Consider the following 27325-nt stretch of genomic DNA (forward strand, 5'->3'; position numbering starts at 1 on the left):
TGGAAATTGTTCTGCAAATAAAGAAATTTGGGATTATGCTTCTAAGAAAAGAAAAGACTTAGAGGGAATTGTCTACCTTTGACACTGCCAAAAAAAGCTATCTATATGATCATTTTAAAAAGGCTACTGACAGGATGACAGAAATGCAGAACCTCTACCTGGTCAAAATTGTTTTTTAATAATGGAATCATAGAATTGTCAAATGGTTTTGGTTGGAAGGACCTTAAAGATCATCTAGTTCTAACCCCTCTACCATGGGTAAGGACATTTTTAACTAATCAGGCTGCTCAGAGCCCATCCTATTTGGCCTTTAACACTTCCAGGGATGGGACAGCCGCAGCTTCTCTGGGCAACCTGTTCCAGGGCTTCACCACATCTGAAGAAATAATTTTTTCCTAATATCTAATCTAAACCAATCCTCTTCTAGCTTAAAAACATTTCCCTCGTCCTGTCACTTTTTATAAGCCCCCTCAAGGTGTGGAAGTTTGCAATGGAGTCTCCCTGGAGCCTTCTCTTTTCCAGGCTGAACAACCCCAGCAATAATGTATTTAATGAATATATATCTAGAGAATCTAGTATAGTAATATAAGCATACCAATGTGTGCATAATATATTAAAGGTGTGTTTACAGTAGAACTGTTTTTAAGCACTGACAAAGGTCATGAGGGGGGAAAAAAAGAGTAGGAAATTTCTCAGTTGCAGGCAAATGAGCTAATGCCCAGTTTTCACTAGTGACTGTCTCTTCTGGACCACTGAATTGCTCCCAGATGTAGATAGGGGCTGCCGTTTTCTTGCTGTTGGGAAAACTGCTGTAAAACCATTAAAAAAGTCTGAGATGTCCTGTGTTGTAATTTCAAGGTGTCTCATTCATGAGTAGGATGCAAACAGCCTGAGCTACAGCCAGAGGGGATTTCTCTATGATACTGGCAACTACCTGGACTTTGCTGAGCTGGCTGAGCACTGGGGGACAAAATCTCTTAAAAATGCACTGAATCCTTGAAAATTTGTCAAGGAGTTGGGTCTGAAGAAAAGGAGAACAGGAATACTTGAAGGAACATTATTTGACCTCAGTCAAGGCTGTGGACTGCTGTGGTGGAGTACTTTTGAGATTAGCATCAGGAAGTCCTGGATGCTAATCATCTGGATTGTGAGCTCAGTTTCCTGCAGTTTTCTTTTTCCTGGGAATAATCCAAAGTAGCATGCATTTGAAAGATGAAGGTGTTTTCTGCAGAATCAGAAAAGATGGATAAAGCTGTAGAAAGGAGCTGTATCTCTTCCTCTTTTCTTCTCACCTTGTCCTGACAAAGAGATGGTTTTATTATATACAAGACTGTCTTCTAGTAGTGATGATTGGTGGTTGGAAATATGAAGCAAATGTTGAAAGAATTAAAAAAGAGATGGATTACTTCCTTCATTACTTGATTATGTAGCAGTTGCCTTAATTTCTTCTATAACTCCACTAAAAACAGAAATGCAGAAAAGAAGAAAACTGAAGCACATGTTCTGTCTGGTATGTATACAAGCGCAAGTTGCTTTTGGCAGGTATGAATAAAATCAAAGACATTTTAAGTTAAAAAACTCCACTATAATATTTGCTCATTTCTCATGTGAGAGAGTGAAAAATAAGCAATTAGTTTGAGTGATTGAATAGGAACAGATTATTTATGCAGAGTAAAAGTTTGAAAGTGTGTGTCATAGGTTATGAACCCACAGTTACAATTATTCCTTAGTGCAGCTGCAGGATGTTCGGGGAGCAATCCAGGGAATCACAGCTTCACCAGTGAGCTCATATGGCTCTAGGTGAGGCTGACAGAAAGGATGGACTCATCGTGTTTGTTGCTTTTGACTTTTTCCTTGGCTTTCCAGCAAGTGTTATGAATGCACTCTCTTGTTTAGGGCTTCAGGAAATATGGGAGCTATGGCAGGGCTTAAAAGAAATGGTGACAAATACCACAGATACATTCCAGCCTGTGTTGACTTTCAAATCCAATCAATTAAATTGAGAAATTGAGACATGTATGCCCTCAATCCAGCATGGCAGCTGGGTGTGGAAATTACTTATGGAGAGGTAGTACATATTACACAGAAATGAGTTGTTTGGGTTTCCCCCCCATTAAAAATATGATGCATTTTCATTTGGAAATGAAATTTTAGGAATAACATTTGGACATGACATTTTGAAATAACTGGACCACCTCAGCTACTACCCAATATCTACCCAATGCTACTAGTCTGAGCTACTACCCAATATCAAAGTCCAGCATCTGGTAGTGATAACTGGGGTATACTCCAGCTTCCTCCTACCTCAGGAGGGGTGCATGCAGCTAACATTCTGATCTGATCTGGTTTTGGTCTTGACACTAATCCCTCACAGATCTTCTGGGCCCTGTCCTAGCTGCCTCTGTGGAGAGTTACCATGCCTGACCAGCTCAGGCATGACTACTGAGAGGCCTCCAGTGCCCCTTTGTCTGGCAGGTGAGGCTATGGATAGCCAATATCCCTGCCACCTTGCTAATAGCAAGTACTATCAGCTTGCCATGCTGCAGCAGCTTTCTTTCCAGTGCTCTTGGGTGGAATACTGCCTTCCATAAATGAATTGTTTGTGTATGTGCGCATCTCAGCAGTGAAAGTGAATTACTTTCTTTTTGTCATTATTAGTTATTTACATAATTTATTATTTCTACCACTGTGGTAGAGTCCAGTCCTGAGGAGCCCCTAGTCCATGCTCGGTAGTTAACACTCTACGTGTCTTAGTGAGACAATGTCCACAGTTTGGCTTCCTGAAAATCTCAGACATGTTTTAGACAGTCAGCATTGCAAATCCTGTTGAAAGGTAGCAGAAGCTCAGAGATACCCTTACAATAGTGGGTTTAAAGGGATGGAAGCATGGTCCAAATGGCTTGACTGCAGGACAGATATTAGGTTTAGGTCCATACTGGAGTTGGAGCATGAGCTGCTTCAGTAGTTTTTTATATACTCAGGTCTCTGAGTGAAAGGGAGAAGTATCTCTAGCCCAGCTTGTCTTTAACCAGCCTTATATGCTGGTCATATGCTATACAGCCATGGTTTATAGCACATTAATAAGGATTCCTGTGCTTACGTTATTAAGGATTCATATCCTACAGAGCACATAGTTTATGTCCAATAAGCAGAAGTTTAATTATATTAATAAGGATTTCTGCCCTTTCAGTGGAGCGTGAAATCTGCATGAAAAGTATGGAAAAGTGTCAAATAGAAAATTGTAATGTTGAAGATTTAAAGTTGTCTCTACAATTGTAATTGTCCTTGTTGAATGCTGTCTAAAGGTGTGACAAAGTGCATGATTGTTTTTTTATACTTCTAGGAACCTCAGCTTTCCCACTACATAAGACAAAGGTAATTGTTTTCTTAATAAAGAGATTTTCAGTATTTCTTCTCTGATGTGTCTTACAACGAATGTTCTCAAGATCATTTACTATGCAATATCAAAATTCTGATGGCAGTATAACAAATTTCCTTATCTGAGGGTTAAATTCTCTATTGCTGTTATTACTATGCTTTCACTAACATAGCTCTGTTCATCTTAAGCAGGGTTTATTCTGGTATTTATCAGGGTGGGGGGACAGAATTTTTTTAGATTTTTCTGTTTGTGAGGTATGAATGCAGAAGGGTTGTTATGTGGTCTAACCTTTGGTGGCACAAGAATGTTAACAACTCGTTCCATCAGTGAGCCTCCATGGAATAGCAAGAAATGCTCTAAACTGCTTGTGCCTCTGCAGGCAATAGAGGAATGGCAAAATCTGTGTTTGAGGTTTGTTCCTACAGGCAGCATATCGCACAGCAGGAGAATGTGTGTCCTTGCTCTGTTTGAGTCCCTTCTGTCTCTCGGTGTGTGCCACTAATTCTTCCCATATTTCTTATTGGGCCATTTAATGTGCTTTTAGTGGTTAGGCAGTAAGATTCTCTAAAATATTTGGAATTCTCCAGAGAATCATTGAAGGGTTTGAGTTAGAGATCATCAAGTTCCAGCCTCTCCCTCTTGTGGTCGGGGGCACCTGCCACTGGACCAGCTTGCTCAAAGCCCCATCTAACCTGACTGGGAACACTGCCAGGGATGGGGCATCCACAGCTGCTCTGGACAACCTGTGTCAGTGCCTCGCCACCCTCACAGTACAGAATTTCTGCCTGTTCTGTAATGTAAACCTACCCTCTTTCCATTCAAAGCCATTCCCCCTTGCCCTGTCATTTCAAGGCCTTGTCCATGTCCCTTTCCAGCCTTCTTGTAGGCCCCTTTCCACACTGGAAGGATGCTCTAAGTGTTCCTGAAGCCTTCTTTTTTTCCAGACTGAAGAGACCCCAGCCATCCCAGCCTGTCTTCACAGGAGAGGTTCTTTAGGCTTTGTTTCTCCTCTTTGTGATTCTCCTCCAGACTCTCTTCAGCAGGTCCATGTCCTTCTCATATTGGAGGTCCCAGAGCTGGACAAAGCACTCTGTGTCCTAAGAAAACCATGACAACTATTCTGTTCATTGTGGATATTTAACTCATGTAATTTCCTGGTCTTTCATGGCTCAAGGTAGATGATATTGGATTTTACTTTTTTTAGGAATGTAGGAACTTTTTTCTCTCTCTTTTTTTTTTTTTTTTAAATCTGATTGCTGAACTTACTTTTAGCACTAAATCACTCAGACAACAGGGCAATCAGGATTTGCAGCTGCAGTCCTAGATTTTTATGTCAGATAATCAAGATGCAATATCATATAATTATTTAATTTCAGTATTTCATTAGCATATTTCCTTATGTAACTGGTGCATAGCTCCTAAAATCCCATTTTAGGGGAGGAAAAATAGCAGAATATGAATTGGGTCTGCTCTTCAGCAACAACAGAGCTTTGAAACTAAACTCCCAGTTCAAGAGCGCAAACTTGAATTTGATAGAATTTTGTTGATATAAAATATGTTCACACTGTTAGCTAAACTCTTAGACGTTATTTGGTGTTTCATTCTTGTATAATTTCAGATGCAGATATTGCCAAGGGCTTTAAAAATCCCTGTACAAAGGAGTGAAATTTCACTGCCAGAAAATTTAATTTTGATAGTGCATTTTTGCCTTGTGAGCAAGAAATATAATAGTCTATCTGTCATTGGAGACATTTGGCAACTAAAAAAGTATAGAAGTTGTGTTATTTGCATGCCATAAAATTAAAGATCTCAAAGAAAATATTTTCCTCAGCAATGAATCACTTTCTTTAATTCCAAAGATAAAAATCTTACTATGAACATGAAGATTCTGTCTGATCTCTTCCCTTTTAAATCACTGATATTAAACCAATGATGTAAATTTTTATCCAGCCCTTCTGATCTAATGAAGATGAGTCTACTGTTCAGTATTGGGGCCTTAAAAGAGATTTTCAGAGATCTATATGTATTGTGCAAAGGGAGAGGTATCATTAACCAGACTCCTCTGCTTCTACAGTGGATGAGTAAAAATTATCCTGCTTAGTTTAGTTCAGTGCAGATTCTCTTTGTGGTAGAGACGTAAGTGTTTACAACTGGGTCACAGGTCCTCTGGCTATGAGGAAGCACAAGACTTGGCTGTGACACTCCCGGTGGGATACTTTGCAAGGCAGGATTATGCTGTGCCTTCCATGAAGTGAAGTGGCTGAGTGGGATGACTGGGAACAGTCATAACAGCACTAACGGTGAAAACTGATAACAATTGCACTCTTTGCAGCATTAAGTCACAGGCTGTCCTGGAAGAAGAACATTGCAAGGACAGCATCCTTTGGTGTTCTGCCCACATTTGATACGCTGCTTATTGAGGACAGGCTGTAGGAAGCCCAGGCAGATTTGGAAGAAAGAAACACTTTTGCATTGTGATTCAAGAGCATTATAACCGTGCAGATCATTTTCATATTGGTGTTCAGAGGCTTCCAAGGGGATACAGTGATTTGACCTGGACAAGACTTCTGCCCTTCTGCCAGGACTTTTATCCCCAACCAGTTGTATGCAAGGATGTCCTGACTGGCCTACGTTGCCTCTGAGTCAGATTCTGGAGATTCTGTTATCAGTTTTTTACATAGACTTGAGTACAGATTTTTACCATCAAACTTGTTTCCAAACTGCTGCCCTTTGCAATTTTACTAAATCACCCACTTCTTTAGAACGTTCTACCTTTGGAAATACCAGACAAAATGTAATTTTCTGGTTTGTATCTCCAAAAATATCTCCTTGTCTGTAAGACAGTGACTGTTTTTTGTGAAAGGGTGAACCAACTTGCCCACTCCAGTAAGAGGAAATACAATAACAAATTGAAAAAAATTGATAAAGTTATCTGGGCATGCCCAAGTTTAGCAGTCTGTCTTGCAAATTGAGAGGGAAGTGGTGCCTTCCCAGATACACTTTTCAACACAGAACAGGGATTGATGTTCCTGCCAAGGACCTCCAAGTCCATTATTAGACAAAGCTATCTTCAAGGGCATTTTAGAGAATCTGTTCTTACCTGAACTGAGAAGTTTCATCTTTATATTTCCTTAGAATCCCAGGATATGCACCATGTCTTGGTCTTGGTGAATCTAACCAGGTAGATCTATAGAATTCCATAGGTGGTCTGAATGAAAATGTGTGTTCCAGGCCTTATCTCCTGGCATTTAACTAACAGAACTTTCCTTATGGGAAAACCTGCATGCATTTCTTCCTGTGCTGTAGCTGTAGGCCATTTTACTTTTTAAAATTCATAGTGGGAAGGCATCTTTAGCAAACCATTGGAGCTCAGAAGAAAATTGGCATAATTTTCATCTGCTTCCATAATAGTCAGGGGTTCAATTATCCAGCAGAACCAGGTGCTGACTACCTCACTAGTACATTTGGGGCTCATTAGTCTACTTCTTTGTGCAGCTCTGCCTTGCTCTAACTTGATTTCTGTGTTTTGCGCTAGTCCAAGTCTGCACCAGTAGATGTCACTTTGGATACTTGCTAACAAAATCCCACTGGGTGATGCTTCTGAAGTTACTGAAATGTCTCTTGAAATGCAGCCTATTTTACTGTTACTCACTGGCTAGGGTGTCCTTTACAGTGATGCAGCTGAAATCCTCACTTAAACAACCTTTGTCTTGTTGGCTGACAGAACCTGTGCACATTGCTGACATGGCACTGAGAAGTTCAGTCACTCAGGACTGGGTGCAAAACAACCCCAAACATATGACACACAGTTAGAAGGGCTGGGATTCAACTAGGAGGGGTATCTGAATGGTGTCTCGAACCTTCCTGGGTGTGACTCGTTGAAACTCCAAGCATTTGGCTCATGTACTTGGAAAGGCACAGAATATATGCCTCAACAAATGGTCATTTGCAAGCTCTTTTCCAGTACCAGTACAACTCTACATTCACCTCTGAAATACCATTCAGCTCAGTTTCTGACTTTTTGATGCATCGTTGTGATTGTAAATGTGGCTGAATCTTACCCATATCAGTCAGTAAGACCCAGCAGCACGGAGGAACAGGTTTTTCCCAAGAGATCTCCAAAATCTAATTTTTAAGTGATTATTAGTTAGTTAAATTATTTCTATTCTATATATGCAAATTATATAATGTATAATATAATACATACCATATAAAGTATTATTTATTAATTTAATTAATAATGTGATTAATATTAATTTTTTGCGTGTGTGATTTACAGATGGAGAAATCGGGCAGTTTGCCCAAAATCATGCAGTAGTTGAGTAGGAAATCACATTTCTGTGTTGAAGGACTAGGGATATAGTCTAACCCATATGCAGATAGGGCTTCTTCTCCTCCTGAAAACATGGACACCTCCACAGGGAGTAGAAGAACTTAAAAATGAAGGCCATCCCAGAGTCTGTGTGACACATGTTCCCATCGCCACTGGTCTCCAGAATTGGTTGCCATGCCCACTCCTGTCCACTTGGAATTCCTTTAGCCAGTAGAGCTAAGACTACATGGAATCTTTTCTTGGTTAAAACCCAAAAAGGGAAAACATCAAAAAACAGAGCAGCTTATTTGCTGCTCTGCTGCTTTGGGGAATAAAACACTGTTTCCTTGGTGGAAAAAAAAACCTCAGTCAGGGTGGTATAAAATTTGACTAAGTGGCTGCAGGAGCTCTGAGTTTTTTCAAACACAGCCACTTTAAATCTTTCATTCCTCTTAACTTTGAAGGTAGACAGCTCTGTCCTTTGGACCCTTCTGGATCATACTGCCATACTACCTGTGTCAGCCTCAAAAAATGCAGACAATTACAAGAGGGTAGTTTGATCAGTACCATTGCCTCTATTAAGTACAGCTGCACCATTGTTTTTCACGTAACTTTTCTTTTTCTAGCTTACAAATCAGATGTAAGGGGAAGGTCTTGTACATTTTGTTGATTCTCTTTTATGACAAACAAATTCATGGACTGTGAAGGTCACCAAACAAGATTAAAAGGTCTGTTCCATTTTTGCTGCAGCCAAAGAGCTCCCATTAGTGCTTCAAATCAGGCAATAGCCACATTATGTCTCTTCTTTTGGCAGTTTGTTATCTGAGTCCTGAATGATCAGATAACTCACCGAGAATTAATGAGACCAGTGGAGTTATGCCTGCTTGAGACTGCAGCCTGGCACCTTCATGGCTCAGCTAATGGATGCATAATTCTTTTCTGATGAAAGTCATCAGAGCCAGGCTGAGCTTTTGAAATGCTGGTGCTTCCTTAGAGCAAGATGTGACTTTGTCCTGGCATCAGCATGAAGTTCTGCATCTGTTCTGGCAGTGCTCTCAGTTACATCAGCTTGGGATTTAAGACTGTCAGAGGGAATTAGTCCGCCCATGCCTGAAAGAAGAAGGGCTAATCCAAGGCAAGGTCTGAGTTCATGCATGGGACAGGGTGATAAAGTTTTAACCATGCTTTCCTTGTCATAGTTGTGTAGCTTTGCCTGCTCTGTGTCTTCATTTCCCTGTAGACTCTTATTGATTATGGTTAAGCTGGGAAAGAAAAGGGCAGTTTGCATGTGCTGTTCACAGTGATTGGCAATTCATGTGGCCTTCCTGAGGGTCTCAAGAGTTCTCTCCCTCACTGGCCAGTTTTTAGGCAGTCATAAAGAAGGACAACCTAATCTTACCAGACTCCAGTGCAAAGTAGCCTCCCTGGGTTTCCAGGCCAGGATAATCGTCTTGCTGATGCGGAAGAAAGGCTGTGACATTCCTCAGACTGTGAGAGTTTGGAGAAGACAGGCTGGCTGCTGCTGGGAGGGAAACAGGGAATTTTTTGGGAAATGTTTGCTTTTTCATAATTTCTGTTGTCTACGGTTTTCTAGGGTTCTCTCCTTTCCTTTTTGGTACAGCCTTGAATCTTTCTATGGCTCCTGCTTGGAAGCACAGACTCAGGTTATTCATTTGAAGGCTTCATGGAGGCATGTGTATTTTGCTTGCTTAGGATGGAGGGAAGAAGAATGCAGCCTTTCAACTCCGGGCCACCACGTTCAATTTTCCCATCATTTCCTGGAACTGTTGACATGTCTTCACAAGAGTATCAGTCTAAACCAAGTACTGTGGAGTATGTACACTGCTTTTATGCTGTGGGTCCCAAGCCAGACCTCCCAGCAGCCCCTTAGGGTCATAACAGGGCTGAGCTTACTTTTGAAACTGACACCACATAGTTTTGTAGGATTTCACTATTAATTTTATGGCTGTTGGATTATTTCTGTCATGCTCAGTTATAGGGATGTAAATTCTGTCTTCTTGTTTAACAGGCTCACTGTAATTTAGAGGAAGGATTCTTCAGCCAGAGATAGAAATAGTCCAAGGCCTGATGTGAGAAAACCAGCTGAAAAATTGCTCCTTGGATAATGCAGAAAGCACAGCGGGGTTTCTAGGTGTTTTTTAATCAGGACTTGCATGCCTGATTGAAAGTTTATTCCAGCTGCTGCCAGGTTGTTTTGGGGATAGAGGCATCCCAGTGTACCTTTCTTGAAAATCCCTCAATTGTTCTCTTATATTCGGAGCTTTCTGATGAATCCCTGGATGTTGACTAGTGGGTGGTGCTGAAAGCATTTCTTTCTTTTATTTAATGAGTGACTAAGATGTTTTGGGCAGAACTTACCAATTTAAGTTATAAACCTGGCCTGCAAAGGTGGAAGTGGAAAAACAATGTTGCAGAGAAGCAGAGGATCAGCTTCATCATGTCTGTGTGCTTGATACAGCTGTATACCTGGCCAGAAAATTCTTGCTTCCTACATTCTGGTGTTGTAATCGCAGTTTTCCATACACTGTAATTTGCAGGGATGATTAGGTTTGTTTAGAAGGGAGGGATCTAGAAAGCTGCCTTCAATGAAGTAAGGGCAGCACCACCAATTTCTGCAGACAATCTCTGTTTGAGTGACAAGGGAGACATTTCTGTCCCTGTCCACTTTGAGTTATTTTCCAATAACATGGGGGTTTAGCTCAAGTTGGGAATTCAAATTTGTGGCTTAAATTTAGCTGATTTTTAATCCAGAAGTAAGGCTACAAGTTCTAGAAGACTAGATCTTGAGACGGTCTCTATCCATATCTCATTGCTAATGCTACAGCTCTTCTCTGCAGTGCTTGTTCTTCTGATCAGCTCTGATATGAGAGATGAATGGAAAGTTATAAAGAACAAACAGAGAGAGATATTTTTGAGGCATGCTTGCATCTCAGCAAAGCCTTGTACATGACACAGAGCCTTCTGGAAATATGAATCAACAGTAAGTTCCCTGAATTCTCACAGGATCAGTCTGATGCTGTTTAACAAAAGCATTTTAGTTAACTCCTGAAAATTTGATGGTGCTTTGTAAAATAGCTTTCAATAAAAAAGTCAATAAGCTGTATGTGGTTCTGAAAGAGTCTCAGTCTAGATGTGTGTTTTTGCTCTTCATCTGCCTTTCTCCCTTGCCTTATGAAAGAAGATGGATTCCAGAGGAAATGAGAGCCACGGATTGAGCTGAGAGCTGCAAAGGGCATTATGTTAAGCTCTTGCCTGAGGAGTGTGATTTGGACAGTGGGAATGCTGTACATCTCTCTAGAGATGTTTGAAAAGTGATCATACTATCCCAAAACAATAGTTTCAAATACAGGTTTAGTGTAAGAATATATGTTATGTTTTTTACAGGTTGTTGCAAAGGTAAGCAATGTGCTGTTGTCTTTCTGTGCATGGTGAAAGTATTCTTTCCACTTCTAAGATGTTTGCTAGGGAAGTGTGATGTGCAAACAGAAACAAATGGAAAAGCACTGATCCATCTTTGGATGAATGTCCCCTCTTTGTCATTCAGGCTGAGTGTCTGGCAAGTGGTTTAAGGCAGCTTTGTGGTGTAGGTGGAGAGAGGTAGGGGGTACTTCAGGTCTTCCCTTTGAAGCTAGGGTGAGAATGGCAAATAAGCTGGCAGGCTATGCCTGTTTCTGCAGGGCATCTGAGGGAAGGAATAGGAATCTAACTGGTTCAGGACTACTCTGAAGGCTCTTTCCCCTGACAAGTGTGTGCAGTCCCTTGTTTAAGCTTCAGTTTTCTCAGAGATGTAGCACTCGATCTTGTTTGATAGGCTCAGTGAGTGTCAAGGAGAAAGGCCTGTCACACTACTCATAATCTGCCTCTCATTCTGACATGTCACACTGGAGCCTGTGTAAAAGGCATTTTGTATCCTCCGGGCCCTTCCAGAAACTGGAGTCACAGGTCTGATCAGCAATATTTTTTACAAGAATTTGTGAGTGAATTTCGTTGGCAGAAGCCATCACAGTGATAGGGAAAAAGAAATCACAGATTATGAGAGAACTCAGGAGACCAACATTTGTATTGATTTTTCTCCTCTGCCTTCTGGCTGTTCACTTGTGTGGTTCAAATAAAATGGTCAGTTCATGCTTCCAGCTCTGCTTCTGATCTCTTCTTGGCTCACTAATGCAAAATCAGATTTCAAAACAAACAAAATTGTGTTCCTTTCCTTCTCCTGGCTGGTTCTGGGTTTCCAACAGGCAGCTTCTCTCTGCAAAATACAGCTACTTCTCAAGGGTAATCCTGGGACTTTGAAATACTGAGAGCACTTACAGGGGCATCAGGAAAGGGACAGGAGGCAGGCCTCAGATTCTGCACTCCCACACTGAGTCACTGGGAACTGACCTGTCTAAACTCTTTGTCACTTTTGTTCAGTTTAATGATCCATACATGAATGCATGCATGTTAGAGGTGCCACATAACTGGTAACAAGAGCAAATACCTGACAGTAACACAGATTTTCAACTCACTAAAATAAATTAAATCTGCTTAAGACAATTATGAAACCATACCTTTGATAAAACTTCTTCATAAAAGGTTTTGAGCTCAGTGATATTATGTTTTTTAAGAAGTCTCACCACTTGGACAGTTTTGAGACAATTTGTTTTCCAGTCCTGGTGCTTTGGGCACCTCTTGTGTTTTTTCCTGTATTATTGAGGCAGAGAAAACCAATATTTGAAGTCCTGGTAGAAGATGATAGTGTGAAGCTCCTCCTTGTCTAATTCTACAGTGTATCTTGGCAAGTGTCTTAACCACAGATCAGTGTAAATAAGAGCGCTGGCATAACCACAATAGCTCTATGAAAAACTGTTTGATTTGTCATCTGCTTTTAGTAAGGATGTCCAGAAAAGAAAAAAGTATACCTCAGGTTTAGTGAAGTTATTTGTTTGGCTGACATGGACTGTTTACCTCTAGTTGTGGAACGTAGTTCAGAAATGAATTTAAATCTTTGGTAAATGTAAAATGTAAAAATTCCTCAATTCCACCCAAACCTGATGTAATATGGAGTTGAGCAATCAGCTATTGATTTACAGAGGATGGAGGTAGTTGAGATGCAAAGAAACCACTGCAGGTGTTTTGTCTGTCCTGTTAGCACTAAAAAGCAGGAAATCCATTCCTGCTTTTTAGTGCTAACAGGACAGACAAAAGGTTACCTCATCCGTACACCCTTCAAGTTTCAGCAACAAATGTAATTCTACTGGTTTTAGGAGAATTTCTTGACATTTGCTCAGTGATGACTCACAAGCAATGTGGTAAGCTCTGCACTGCCATGCACATATAACTTAGTACACAGTTCTGACAAAGAAATCCAAAATAACAAGTTCAAAGCTTAACTCTAGGTAACTACAGCTTTGGAGGAGTTTGGTAAAAGCCTCATAGGACAAAACTGTGGCTCTTTCTAGTACATTATCTTACAACAGCATTGCACAGTGCTTGTTTGCCGAGTCTTCTGTAATCAGAGCATCATGATTGTGCTGTAAGGAAGTTGCTTAAAAGATACTAAAAATATCACAGCTCCTCTAATTAAAATCAAACCCGAAAGCTCTGAAGTGTTGGCTAAGTGGAATAAAAGCTATTAAAGCACCTGGGTCTCACTAGGAGATGCCAGGTCTCCCTGTTTACTGTTCTCAAGGACAGTGAACAACATCACAATGTGAATGAAAAATCAAACTGCACAACATGATGCCAGTGAAATAGACTAATTTATAAGTTGGTGCCTAACAAAAGGCTATGTTGGACTGTTTTATCATGGTTTTGATAACAGAACACAAAACTGTTATCACAAGTCTAATTAAAAGGGTAATCTATGCACCTTCTAGCAATTATGCTATTTAATGCAGCTCAGCTCCTCTAAAAACCTCCAGTCTTGCACACAATATGATCCTAGTCACAGTGGCTAAAACTCATTTGTAGTTATGGGTAATGCTTGTGAAATTTCAGGAATTGCAGCAGCTTTATAATCTGGGAATTGCAGTAAATTCTACCTCAGTAAGCAGCCTCAGGCTTTCCAAAATAGAAGTTATGGTGACTGTGACAGGGTGAAAGTTGAAGTAACGTTTATCTCACGTTCACCTCCAGCATGGCTTGGAGAAGAGGATCCCTGGAAATGTGTGGATGTGGCAGCTGGGGATGTGGTTTAGACGTGAGCACGGTGAAATGATTGGATTGTTGATCTGGAAGGTCTTCTTCTTAATGACTCCATGATTCTGTCATCTCAGACTAGCTTCTGTTTCCGTCTCTTGTCTGAGATAAGGTGTGAGATGGTTGAGGTGGTCTCCCCAGTCCTTCAGGGGAAGGGCAGCATGTGCTTTATGTATGCCCACAAGGTTCCCACTGTTTTGTGGGCATTCCTAGGGAGCTGGGAAGAGTGACAGGAAAGCAGATCCAGAGACAAGGTGTGCTGTGGTCTAGCTACATGACAGGGCTTTTGCTAGTCATCAGTGATTTCTTCCATCCTACTTGAGCCACTGGTTTATGGTGCTGCACGTCCTTCTCTGGTTCCTTTATTCAGCTGGTTGCCTTGAGCTGGGAGGCAGAACATTTTAGGAAGATAATACCACAGCTAAGAGAATATTACCATGATAGAGAAGAGTTATTAATCATTCTACTATAGAGTGTTATCCTAATAATGACAGCAGAACTTAAATCTGTCATGCTTCCTATTCCTTGTGCTACACCATTCATTTAAGAAGACACTCCACTGTGGAGACCATCACAGAGCATAGCAAGAACAGGTACAAGCTTCTTTTGAGTCTATGACTCTTATCACATTTGGATTCCACACCAAGCCCAGAGCAGGAAAAAAAAATAAAGAATGCCAATTAATTCAGAGTCACAGTAGGTTGCTGATTTGAAGCTTAAACAGGATAATAAATGCATGGATATTTTTCCACTTAGAAAAACCAGCCCAAAATGTTATCTACAATTCAAAGTAACTGACAATTTTATTTATAATTTTATTTAGAAACTGCAGAGAAATATCCTACATTATTTAACTTGTTCAAAAGCAAATTTATAGATCAATACATGAAAATTTTTATTGTTATGCTAATCCAAATATTTTTTGTCTTTTCCACTTAAAGGATTTTTTTTCCTGTCTGTTGAATAAGAACTGCCCATGTTCTGATTCTTTGTTCTGAACCAGCATATTCTTTGGGAAAAAGGGCAGGATTGTTTTGCTATGTACAATTCATGCTCTGTGAAGGAGGAAGCTTTGCAATGCTTTCTGTGTGGAGAGTTAAACACCTTTTGTTGGTGTATGTGTTCACGGGATAGCTTTTTATGGTTTATCTGACACAAGGTATCAGTCTTTCTGCTCCATGATTGTTTTTCACACAGTCTGTAGGTGATTTCACATTTTTGAAATGTGAAATTTCACGTTTTTGAAACAACAAATGTCAACTGATAATAAAATGTCATGACTTGATATTATATGTAATATCCTCTTACGTGATTGGAGGTGTTGTCTACGTATTAAGATGAGTTGCCAGTATTTTTTCTGTCCTTCGGCTCTTTAAGTCCTGATGAATTTTACTTTATGTGTGTCAATAACTCATGCAAGAAACTTCAATGTGTGTGCAAATGGTGGTAGATCTCTGCCACTTAGAGAAGCCAATTGGCAAGTCCCAGGGAAATTCTGTCTTAAGGCCTCATCTTGACAGAAAGTAGGAATCCATCTCAATACTTGAGGGTGGATTAGTCTCATATTCAAGTGATTATGGCCTGAATGTGTTTGCAAGGCTAAGTTTGAATATTCTGGTGGGTGGCTTTAGAAAGTTCAAAACAATAATGGGCTAAATGAGCTAGAACATTGTATTTAACTAGGAGAACATAATTAATAATTTGAAACTGTTGAAGAATCTTTTCATGTGCATGCCCACATTATACAAAAATCCTGGCAGTCTTGGAGGGGAAAAAAATCAGTATTAAAAATAGAAAATACACTGGAATGAAGAAAATGTGAAAGAATAGTACCATCAAGATTGTTATTAAAATGTACCAGAATTTGTAATGGAAGAATAAGAGAAGAAGCAGAACTCTAGAACTGGCAGAATTAAAGACAATAAGATGTTTATTTCAGAAAAACCCTAGTCCCCCTAAAAAAATAGTTCCAATAATATTAATTGACTATTAAATAAATTTTGCACAACTGTTAATAATGCTGTAAGTTTTTTTCCAGGTACAGAAGATGCAAACAACGTGTGTGAGATGAAAATTTTAAAAGTTATTCACAGCCAAAGATGATGCAAGCTAACAGCACTGAAGTGAAAAGAGGAAACTTGGATGACTAAGATTGTAGATACTAGATATGAGGCTGGCAGGGTGGGTACATCAGGAGCAGAAATAAAAATACATAGAGCCAGTAAGACCACATTTGATGTTATGAGGTTGGAAGAATTGATTCTTGTGTGAGGTTAGAAGTTTGGCTCGCACTATAATAGGACATTCATAGACTTGGTGTTTTATCTCTTCCAAATTGTTAGCCTGAAATACTTACTAGAGAAATAAAGATTTTCCCAACAAAATCCTTGTCAAATAGGTAGCTTTTAAGTCTTATGGATAATTAGTCCTTGGCTCTAGACCTAATGAATTCTTTTATTAAGGAGAGAGGCAGTTGTGTATAGAAAGAAGAGAAAATCTGTTTTCTCTTCTGCAGGACAGATTAAGTACAGGACAGATTAAGAGCTATTATGTCCCATGAAAAATTCGTCTGAATCATCATGTGACATAACAATGGCTGTGGGTTTCATTTCAGCAATCAAGCCTGTGGTTCAGTGGTGGAAATAAAGGCAGATCCAATTCTTTCAAAAGTTGCAGATTTACTGAGAGCCATTATTGATTCTCTTTAAAATTATGTATTATTTTTAAAAGAAAGAAAAAGGAGAAAAAGGCATTGAATGATAAAACTGCTTCCTACAGTTGGAAATTGCTTTGCATTCTTTCACAAAATTAAAGGAAAGAATGAAACAATTACGTTTTGGATGATGCTAGGATAGGAGACCAGCTCTGCTTACTGATGACTTCGCTTCACTTAGCTACCCCCAAGCCATTGATGCTTTCAGCCACAACTGAATCACCTTTCTGAAATATGAATGGGTTTCAGGTTGCTTTTCCCCTTTCCTGGTAGGAATACTTGCAGCTTCATTGGCTCAAATTCTCTGCCTGTCCCAGAGGAACAGAGAGGTGCAGGATGAATTTCAGACAAATTTGAGCTGACTGCTGAAAGCGTATCTCCACTCTGGTCAAAGGAGCATTAGAGACCGGAAGCAAAAAGAATGTATGCAGTGGGTAGCTCTGAAAGTTCCATCAACCCCCTTGTCAGAGCAGAAAATGTTGCTGAAAACACTGATGTTGAAGATCCTTGAAAAGAATAAATCAGTTTGAAAGAGATTCGATCTAGCAAGAGAAGAACCAAATGCTTGTGGCCTGACGATGCATCCCTGTCTCAGGAAACACTTGCTTTATGTAACACTGGAGTAGCTCTTCAAAAAAGGACTTGTTGACAGCGAGTAAAAAGATCAGTGTAAGTGGAATGTCTTGATTTTACTAAAACAGATCAATTCAGGCTCTGAGAAAGGAAAAAAATCAAACACGGAAAGCTGTTTTTCAAAACTGCAAAAGTTTGAGGACTTTTTAAAGCCTAAAGTAAAGCAAAACACCACTTGACATCAGTGGTGTTAGGGAATGTCGAAAAATGCTTATAAGAAGCTCAGAATAGCTGAGAAAAGACAAAAAACATGGAGGCAAAATGAGTTAAGTGATATCATCAGGATGACCTAGCAATTTAGTGGCAAAGCTGGAAAAACTGCATGTTCCTTGAACACCTATGCCTACTTAACTGTATGGCTTTACAGCATGAGTCTGTAATCCCACTGATTTCCAATAGTGTAAGAAGAGAAGGAGTCTGATTGAGACACTATTGATTTGGTGTGGAGAAAGGCAAAGCACTCATGTACATCAGATCTTGGCAGACAAGGCAAAACAGACTGCCTGGTGCAAGTGCTCTGAAGAAATTAGCAGAGTAATATTTGTAAAAATTATTCAGCTGAGCAGAGATGAGAAGAAGAAATAGGAGAGTCCCAAGACTGATCCCTGTTTGGAGAAATCACTGAGAGACTTTAATTAATGTTAATTGGAATTAATTGATCTTTTTTGAACACTAAGTTAGCTTGAAACCACAGTTGAAAATGCAATCTTATATTAAGAAATATATTAAGAAATGAAAGTTTGAATGAAGATCAGAGGACACAAAGTAATAAATAAAATATGGTCCCAGTGTCTTTAATATTTATAAAATGTAAATTGGTAAAGGATATGGATAGGGTTACCTCAGGAAGGAGTAAGCACAGCAATTAGAAATTAGTACATCTGGAAAATTAGGAAGCAATTTCTGACCTGTGTCTGTGTCTTCAGACCAGCCTTACGATAACACTTAATTATAAAGAACAGTGTGGTAAATCTATAGGATAGATTTTATGATTATTTGATATGTATTTAGTGAAATGTTGAAAGCTTTTTTCTTTTTCTTATATTATTTAATTATACACTTAATTATTTAATTATACACTCCTGAAACATAGAAAAGAGGTGATGTGTTTCTGAGCTTTTTTTAACCAATTGTAAATTACCAGTATTTGTGACATGCACACACTGGAAAACTATTTCAGTTCTGCCTGGAAAAGAGACAGAGAAGACAAATGAGGAATTGGAAAGAACTGATTTCACTAAATATTTAAGTTTAATTTGACCTTTTTAAAAGCTTTAAAAACTAAAAACACAGAGAATGGGAGGATTGTGCACCAAAGCGTTTCTCTAAGCATATGTCCCAACTCTGCACTAAAGCTTTGCGCAAGAGAAACCAGTTATAAGGCATGTTCTCCAGGACTCAGTCTTTGCTAGAACTCAGATTTCCATGTGGCTGTAGAGTTAGCCCTATGCATATATCTTTGAATAAATATAATGAACTATTAACGTTTGGTTGAATAATAACCTTTTTATTGATCAAGCACTCATTCAGATCGAGTGCTCACATCCACCCTCAACACTCAGTTTCTTTCCTGCTCTCTGAAATTTAATCTTAATGCAGTAGTTCAGTCTCTAGCTGTTGTTTAAAGAGCATCTGATGGATGATGCTGCAAAATTAAAGCTCAGGAGAATGTATGACAATTGCACCCGTCTCAGCCAATTCTCAGAGATGCCCAGTGAGAGTGGGATTTGGCAAGTCACCCTAGCAGCTCATCGGGGGAGGAGGGATGTCAGGCTTTGCAGATCTTATGAAATCCTTGTCAATTTCAGGTGTGTTGCAGTGGTACTGTGTGCAGGTTGCAGTTGCAGCCTGCACACAGTTTTCAAGCATTTCAATAATTTCTGCAGTCTTTAAATAGAACTGAAAATGAGAAATATAACAACAAGATTAAAAAAAAAAATTCCATCCATTCATGGAGAAGAGATAAATGACAACCCAAATGCAAGCTTGGTTTCATGATGAGCCTAAACTGCTGATGGTTGAAAGTAGTTGCTGCCAGAGCAGAATCATTTAATATTACCCTAAATCTTGCAATCCTCCTCCGAGCAGCAACTTCTTTTTGTAACATAGTATTTACGATTTCCCTGTGCCACTGTATTCCTGCTACGCATTTTCAGCTGTGGTGGGTTTTTTCTCCTTTCTTTTCCTTCTAAGTCCAGACAGTGATTTATCCCTACTGCATATAAAGAAACAAGTAAGTCTGGGCTGTTAACACTGGTGACTGTGTCTCCCCTCCACTCCCCTTTTGGTGGGCACAGAAATCACTCTTATTACAAATCCATACTTTCTACTTCCATTTTCCTCTTTATTCATCCTGAACCTAAGGAATGTATCTGAGTACTGTAATGTAGAAAGGAAGGAACCTGAATGGGGTCCTTTTTTCAAACCACAGCACAGCTGCTCTGCTTGAAGCCCAGAAGAAGACCTTGCTATGATTTTAATCTTCTGCAGTGAAGGAAACAGTTGCTAGGGGAGTGCCAGGACTGGAAAGAACTTGGGATGCTGAAACAAGGCTATAAAATTTTAATGTAATGGCTGGAAGACAAAGTCACTGTAGTCTTCTAGATAGTACTTACCAGAAAAATACTGAGGAGATCATATTTTTACACAGCATTATGCTCTATCTTTCTGCACTTGACTCTGAAAACTATGGACCTTCACACACTCTGCCCAAGATTCCTTTCCCTTTCAGTCTTATCCAGCCTCTGCTGCAAGAAACATACCTGGCTTTCAGTTTCACAGATTGTCCCAACACACAGCTACTGGCATAATTTCTTCAGATTGTCTTAAAGGGGCATCTGATGAAACCTTATTCTTGGAGCAATATCTTAATTCTCAGCAGAAAAGAAAATTTTCTCCAAAAGCCTGACTAGCCAATGAGATTTAGATTTAAATACCCTGCAGCCATGCAAAGCTAAAGACCCACTCGCTCCTTTGAAGGAGACAATCTTCGAGGGCCTCAGATTGTTGGAGAGCAGTGGTGGCAGGCCAGAACCCAAAGAGAAGAGCTGCTGAGCTGCTGGAAGATGGCTCTTACTGTAGCTCAGGATGTGCAGAAAAAAACATTCCAGGCTCATTCCTTGACCTTTTCCTGGAAGTAATTATCCAGCTTAGCCACATCACTGAAAAAGGTCCACAGATTACAGGGGGAAACAGGGTTAGTGAGGTGGGGCATCAAGCTTTGACATTGCTAGAGCTCATCTGTTCCTACTGTACATCCCCCTGCTGAAATTATAATTTTGGGCAGGTAGTGAATATTATCATCCTGACTGGAAACCCATTAACTCTGTGGAAGGTCTTTCGTATTAGTCATCAGAGATAGTGACACTTATCTTTGGTCTGCTCAAAATGATAGGCACCACATTTAAAAAGAGCTAAGTGTCTGGTAAGCAGCAAAAATGGCCTTGTAGGGAAACGAGAATTGCAGGAAGCTGCTATTACCAACTTTCATTAGCTGAACCCAAATTTGTGGTTGTTTCCGTTTCTTCAAATGGAAACAACCATAAATTTGGTCGAAGGAATGGATTATGCCTAAGATGAGGTAGGGTGCGGTGAAAGAGAGAGAGAGAAAGAGGGAGGGAGAAAATGGAAGAAGAATCTCAATTCTTCTAGTTTTAGTGAATCAGTCAGAATGAGAATGAGTAATAACATACCTGTTTTCCAAAAAATTGAAGGACTTCACAATGGGCACTTGCAGAGATCAGAGTTGTGAGATGAATTCAGGTGATGAGAAAGGTTTGAGAATATTTGGGATCATTGTAGGGATAACCAGGTTCACCAATGAGTTTGCCTTACCAACCTTTAGCAATCAAGCTGTTCGTTGTCTACACCTGAGCTGGCAGTCATTTCTTCCTCGGTACTCGGTAGGGAGAAGTGCATACCTGAGGGCATGACGTTCCAGATGCACACCTTGGAATGGAGTGTACTGCTGCCCACAGTGTATGCCTCTCCCCACTGACCAGAAGGGCTTTGAACAGATGATTAACTTGTAGCTGTCAAATATTTGAGCAAGTGCTCACTCCTCGTCTTCTATTGCCAGGTGCCTTGCAAAGCCCTTGTGTAGAGGAGTGCCCAAAATGGGAGAACATCATGCTAAAGAGGCAGCTGAGGTAATCTTAGTCATGACCTTAAACCAGTTTGCAGTCTGTTTCTCTCTCTGGAGCTGGAGATGGCTGTGTCTGGCAAAGGGCAGCCTCTGAATTCTTGTCACAGAGGCCACCGCTGTAAGACCCCTGCTGTCAGCACCTGGACATATGAACCCAGTGCTGCGTAGCTTCCCAGCTTTTGTCTCTTTTGCTGTAGAAATGGCCTGCATTTCTAAGGTGAGGTTCCGAGGTTAATTGTTCTAGTGTCTGGAGTTTTGCTTTTTATTTTAAATATTCTTTTCAGATTGTATCAAAGCAGGAAGAACCACAGGAAAAAGTGGAAAAATATTGTTAATGTCTCCTAATTAAATGCATTGAAGCAAATCATCTTTCTTCTTCCTATGCTCTCCATTGTCTGCAGTGTTTCTGTCCCTCCTCCAGCATAAGCTGGCTCCTTCTTCTCCTGGGAGCCACATACTTGCTCTGATAAAGGCTGATGAAGTTAGTGCCCCAGAAAAGTTATTTTCCAAATACAAGGGCAAATAACCAAACAAATAATATTTTCACACAGCATTACTGAATGCTAGCACAGAGTCCTCAGGCTTGCAGTGTCTGCACTGGGAAGCAGGTGAGAGATGGAATATTGAGGGGCAGTCTAGAGAGCAAGCAGGTGCTTTTAGAGCCAGCTATGATCATGCTGTGTCTTTGAGTTGGGCCTGTTTTCAGACAATCAGAGGCTGTGTCTGTCTGAGACTTAGGTTTTTTTCCTCCTGACACATGAGTGGGAGGGGCTAGTTTCTGTCTGTGGTGAGAAGGAAGTCAAACAAGAGCAGGAACTGGGGCTGAGGAACCTGCCACACCGAGAAAGTGACAGGCAAGCTGTTACCAGTAAGGATGCTGAGAATGCATGAATATATAAATAAAAGGGAGATTTTCTATCAACAAAGAGATGCACACCATGTTTCCCACTCTTCCTGAAAATACTCCAGAATTAGAAGCTTGTGCCCAGCTTAAAAATCTGCGCACTATTTTTTTGCCAATGTTCAAACTTCCTACCCTCCCACATTCTACAAATCTCTCTGACAAAAATCCTGCAGATTTCCACCCATGAAGCACATAAGGTCAAGAACAATAAGTACCTGAACTCAGGCACACCAGCATCTGCTAAGTAAGATCTGAAAGGTAATCACAGGGTATATACTTGCTTGACCTGTTGTCATGATGCCAGGACCTGTCCATCACTGGACATGAAACAACTCCTGCAGCCCAGACAGCTCAGACATAGGGAAGTATTTCTACTTTTTCTTTGTTCTGCCCAGGCTCTAGTGTGGGTTGAGCTTATTGGCGGCTTCATTCTTCTGCATACATAGAGCCCTTTTTTCAGTTGCATCTCAAAGTCACAGTGTTCCTTCTCTCAGTATCAGAGTTCCTAGATTTGTCAATGAGTTGGTGCTAACTTCTGCGTGTACTTTCATGGTAGTAATTTTTAAAGAACTCTACTGTTAATCAAAGGCATGCTTCCACTAACACAGGACTTCTCTTATGGCAGCAAAGACTGAGATTTGAAATGGCTTTTCTCCAGTTTTTGAACAAAACCTGTTACGTGAAAAGATTCCACGTTTTAGCAGGAATTTGGGTAACTGGGGCCGTTACCAAAAAGACTGAGGCTTTGGCCAAAAACCCCAAGCAGCTGATGCAAAAAAGCTCAGGTGATCCCAAAATGTCTTGTCAAGTGTATTCTTTCTTGACCTTTTTAATTACTCCTTTTTTTTTGCATTTGAAGAATAATTGTTCATTATTGGCCTGAAGCACTATAATTTTCTTAAGTAATAGGATTCCTAGTGGCTCATGATGTTGCTAGGCATGTACAGATATTTTATGATGGGAAGGTGATAAATCATGTTTGGAATGCAAGGCAGCATAATCAGCTGAGCATGTTGGGGATGTGCATGGTCACATTTATGTGCAGGCGCAGTTACCAGTGTGCTCCCTTCCAGCACTCCTTGCCCCCTGAGGTCATCCAAGGTGCGATTTAGGGTCTCTCTGCCCTCTTGCTCTGCTTCCCACACCCCACACCCAGGTGCTGGAAGTTTCATTAATGACATTAAAGTGCTCAGGCAATATGAAAATAAAATAGACAGCCAACTTCCCTTTGCATAGCTTGCAGAGAATAAGATGAGCTCGGCTGGGTATCAGTTACCCCATAAGTAAGTTCTTTGAACTGCTGCTTTTTGACATGGGCACGAAAAAAAAATCGAACATGCTGCATGAATTCCATCCACTGCTGTGGCAGAAAATCCCCACCCAGTTAGATCAAGAAAGAGAAAGAAAATGGGCTTGTTACTGTTTCTTGACTCACTGTCTGGAAGATAAATGCTTCCATGCATTGAGAGGTTAACACTTCAGCTGTGCCATACCCTTCTGTCTGAATTGCTGTGAGGTCCTGCATATATGGAGAGGGCAAAAAAAAACTGGAGACCCCAGCCAAGACCTTGAGAAATTTTGAAATTTCTTGAAATTATTAAAGGGCCTTTGAATAGGCTCCTTTTGGTACTTTAGTGAATGGATGCCTGTAGGAGATGAAATGCCTTGGTCTTGTTGCCATAGGACAAAGGTATGCCTGGGAGAAATGTACAGTAGAGTCAGCAAGCTCCTCAGCATAAGGTTTGTCTCCCCCTTCTGCTGTACAGCTCTTGATGTGGTCTGTGAGCTCCATGGGCTCTGCCCCTGCTCACAAATCCCTGACAATACAAAACATTTGTCCTCTGACCATCTCCAGCCAAGAGAGAGGATGAGCAAAGCTCAACAGCTGATTCCACACAGAGGAAATAAACATGCATCTCATCTCTAGAATGGATTTTGAGTTATCAGCCCAGCTAGTTGCTTGCTGTTGCAATGGTCTGAGATCTTTTTTTATGCCATGGCTGTTTACAGTTGAAGATAGTTCTTGAGGTTTGTCATAGCAACCCAACTATAGCAACACTATACAGACTGAGTGGGTCTCCCACTTCAACACCATTATTGCTGTTTGGTTGGGTTGTTAAGATGAACCAAGTATTTTTCCTTGCCAGATTTCACTACAAACATGCCTTCTCTAGTCTCTTGGGAAGCAAGAAAACTACCTCGAATTATGTAAGGAAGAGGCTGGTGTGCCTGTTCAAAAAGGGCTAGAGAAAAAGAAGTGACGTGCCCTTCATTTTTTCATGTCCTTCTGAAAAGCTGCAGCATATGAATTAACACTCATAATTTCCTACTTGCTCTTTTGGATGTCAGAAGTTTTCTTCCTATTTTTAAAGCATTTTGATGTCAGAGTTCTCACTTGTGTTGCCAGTTAATGGGATTGAGAAATAGACTTTGTTCTTCAGAGGCAAGAGTGTGTCAAAGGTTTGAAACTAATTGATTAACTACCTTTGATTTTACTGACTCTTGGCTCAGAGTTTGTGACAATGCCTTGGTCTCCACAAAGGTACTGGCAGAGTGGCTGTGCTAATTAGATCCAGTGGCAGGATTTATTCCACACAGAAGAATCCCCAAGGAATTGATGACAACAATTAAATAGTCTCAGAGCAAGGACTAAAGATAATCACCTAACTAATATTTCCTGATCTCTTACTATTGCTGAATTACATTACCTTGTGCTGTCAACAAAGTCAGCATTTGCAACTTTGGTGTAGGTTACTTAAAAAAAAGTTCTCCTTGAAAAGTTTGAGGCAGTTTATTGTCCTGTCAAATTTATCCTATCAACCCAGGGAAGTTACTGAGGACAGTATAACATATGAAAATGGCAGAGAAACAACTTCTAAGATTTCAGTTTGAGATCATTGTAAGCAATAACTATGTTTCAGAGCTTCAGAGTGTAGTCCCTTTAGAAGGGTATATCTTACTTAAATTGCCTGTTCACCAAGAAGAAATTAATTGTCGCCCATGTGGTCACACAGAAAGCAGAGAAAAATTGCAGATGCATACCTAAATGTTGGTCTAAGGGCCTCTTTTCCTCCCAGGTTAGTTCCCAGAATACTTAGCAGTAGTGATATGAGTGCTACTTTTATACCTGGGCATGTTAGTTTGCTTTCTTATCTTTTGTTTTTTTTGGTTGTTTTTTTTTTTTTTTTTTTTGGGGTATAATAATCTATGATCTGTTGAATATTTTTAAGATAGAAAATTATCCTTTCAATTTCCCTCAAAACTACTGTCTAATAGAAGACTACAATCAAATGCAACTATCCCTCACTGTAGTGCTGAACTACACTAGGGAGCACAAATTTACCTGGAGCACACTTTCAGTCATGTACAAGGGTACCACTTCCAGAATCCTTTCCAAGTTCCTCCTTGCTCTGCTGTGATGAGCTCTGTTAACCTATTACTTTGCTGATAACACCATCCTACATGTTCATGAGCTCTTTTTAGTGTACTTCAGAACACCAAGGATTACCTGAAGTTTCATTATGTTTCATTTCACTGATGTGTGCACAGAGAAATGTTCTAGCAATATGCTAGCACCAAAACTGATAGTAAGAAACTATTTCCTTAAAAATCTTGCTTTCATGGCTTCCCAAGGATTTGCAGACATGAGACAGAGGGAGCTCACACAGTTTACCTGCTGAAAGCTGAACTTAAAACAAATCAGCCACTTAGGGCTCAACCTCTGAATTTTCAGCTGGCTTCAAGCTCCCATCTGTGAAAGTGCTTGTGATCAATAAGGCAATGAAATGCTGAACCCCACCAAGAACAAATGTAGCAAGGCGGGATAATAATTAATTTTTAAGCCTTGTGTGCTAACAATGAATTCCCTGTTGCCTGGGAGAGTACAAACTATATTTCTTTTGGCAGTTATCTGGAACTTCATCATGCTTTGCACTCCAAAAAAAAGTATTACTCCTTATCCTGTGGTGAACCACTCCTTATCCTCTGGAGCACTTGTATTATTAGGTTCTTTTAAAAAACGTACTGACTGGACTAGAGCTTTCAAAATAAGATTTAGTAATGCAAAAATAAAAACAAACCCAGAAAACCTAAACCAAACAAGAAACAAAACAAAAAAGACCTGTCACACGTGGTAAACGCAGGCTATAGAAAAGAAATAGTTGTGTCTAATCTAAATTGCTTCATATCCTGGGGAAATAATTACACCAGCCTTGTACTAAAATAAAGGCTTTCATTTGGCAAAGGAAATGCATGCAGGAGGCACGAAGAAGGATGAGCAGCTTATGCTCTATGTTATGATCTTACATAGCACACACATAAAGAAAGATTTATCCTATGGATTTATTTATGCTATCAGATATGTAGCTATAATGTAAATTCTTCTAAACTCATACAAGCTACTGCATTTATCCATTACCAGGATCCTGCCATTGGCTTGTGGGAAGATTTTCTTGTGGAAAGATAAATATAGACTTTGAAACACAAGAAATAAAAACCTGCTTTGGCTAGGAGCACACCTGCTCTGCATCTCTGAAAAATGCCTCTGTTCTCATGGGAACCTTCTGCAGCTTGACCCCATCTTGGTGATCATGGAGCTAATCTAAACTTTCCTATGAGTAACCTATGAGCAATTAAACTGCAGTTGTTACTGTGGAATATGTAAATTTTCTTTCTTCTTATCCTGCTTAACTGCTTTGAAGAATAAAATTGACCCAGATTTTCTTAACTGAAGCTGCAAGTTGGATTCTGGGGGAGAAATTTTTCCACTGGACCCAACAGGTTTAGGATTTTGGTGTGTACTGTATCTTGGGCCCTGTGGTCATGAGTCAGTGCACTGATTTCAGGCAACCCTCCAGGTACCTAAAATCAGTATTTTGGAGCCTCTGATCCTATGCTTTTCTTCATGAGTCAGATACTCTCTGCTTACTCTGGAGATTTCTTCTCTGATTACAAACTGGGAGAACTTTGCTAGTCATCAGTAATTTAATTATCTCTATTCCTGAAGCTTTCAAGACCTCATTCCCTCTCACTGAGGCTGA

The 27325-nt window shown here is 40.1% G+C and overlaps 1 protein-coding gene across 1 annotated transcript in view; it reads left to right on the plus strand.

Annotated features, from left to right (window-relative positions):
• The window catches only part of CPLX1 (complexin 1), a 107583-nt gene that overhangs the window by 66957 nt on the left and 13301 nt on the right, over positions 1-27325 (plus strand). The gene's annotated exons all lie outside the window — the stretch shown is intronic.

The sequence above is a fragment of the Melozone crissalis genome, unplaced genomic scaffold (assembly GCF_028551555.1).
Source record: "Melozone crissalis strain CALT ecotype California unplaced genomic scaffold, PUWL_Pcris_2 ptg000005l_1, whole genome shotgun sequence".
NCBI classification, from domain to species: domain Eukaryota; kingdom Metazoa; phylum Chordata; class Aves; order Passeriformes; family Passerellidae; genus Melozone; species Melozone crissalis.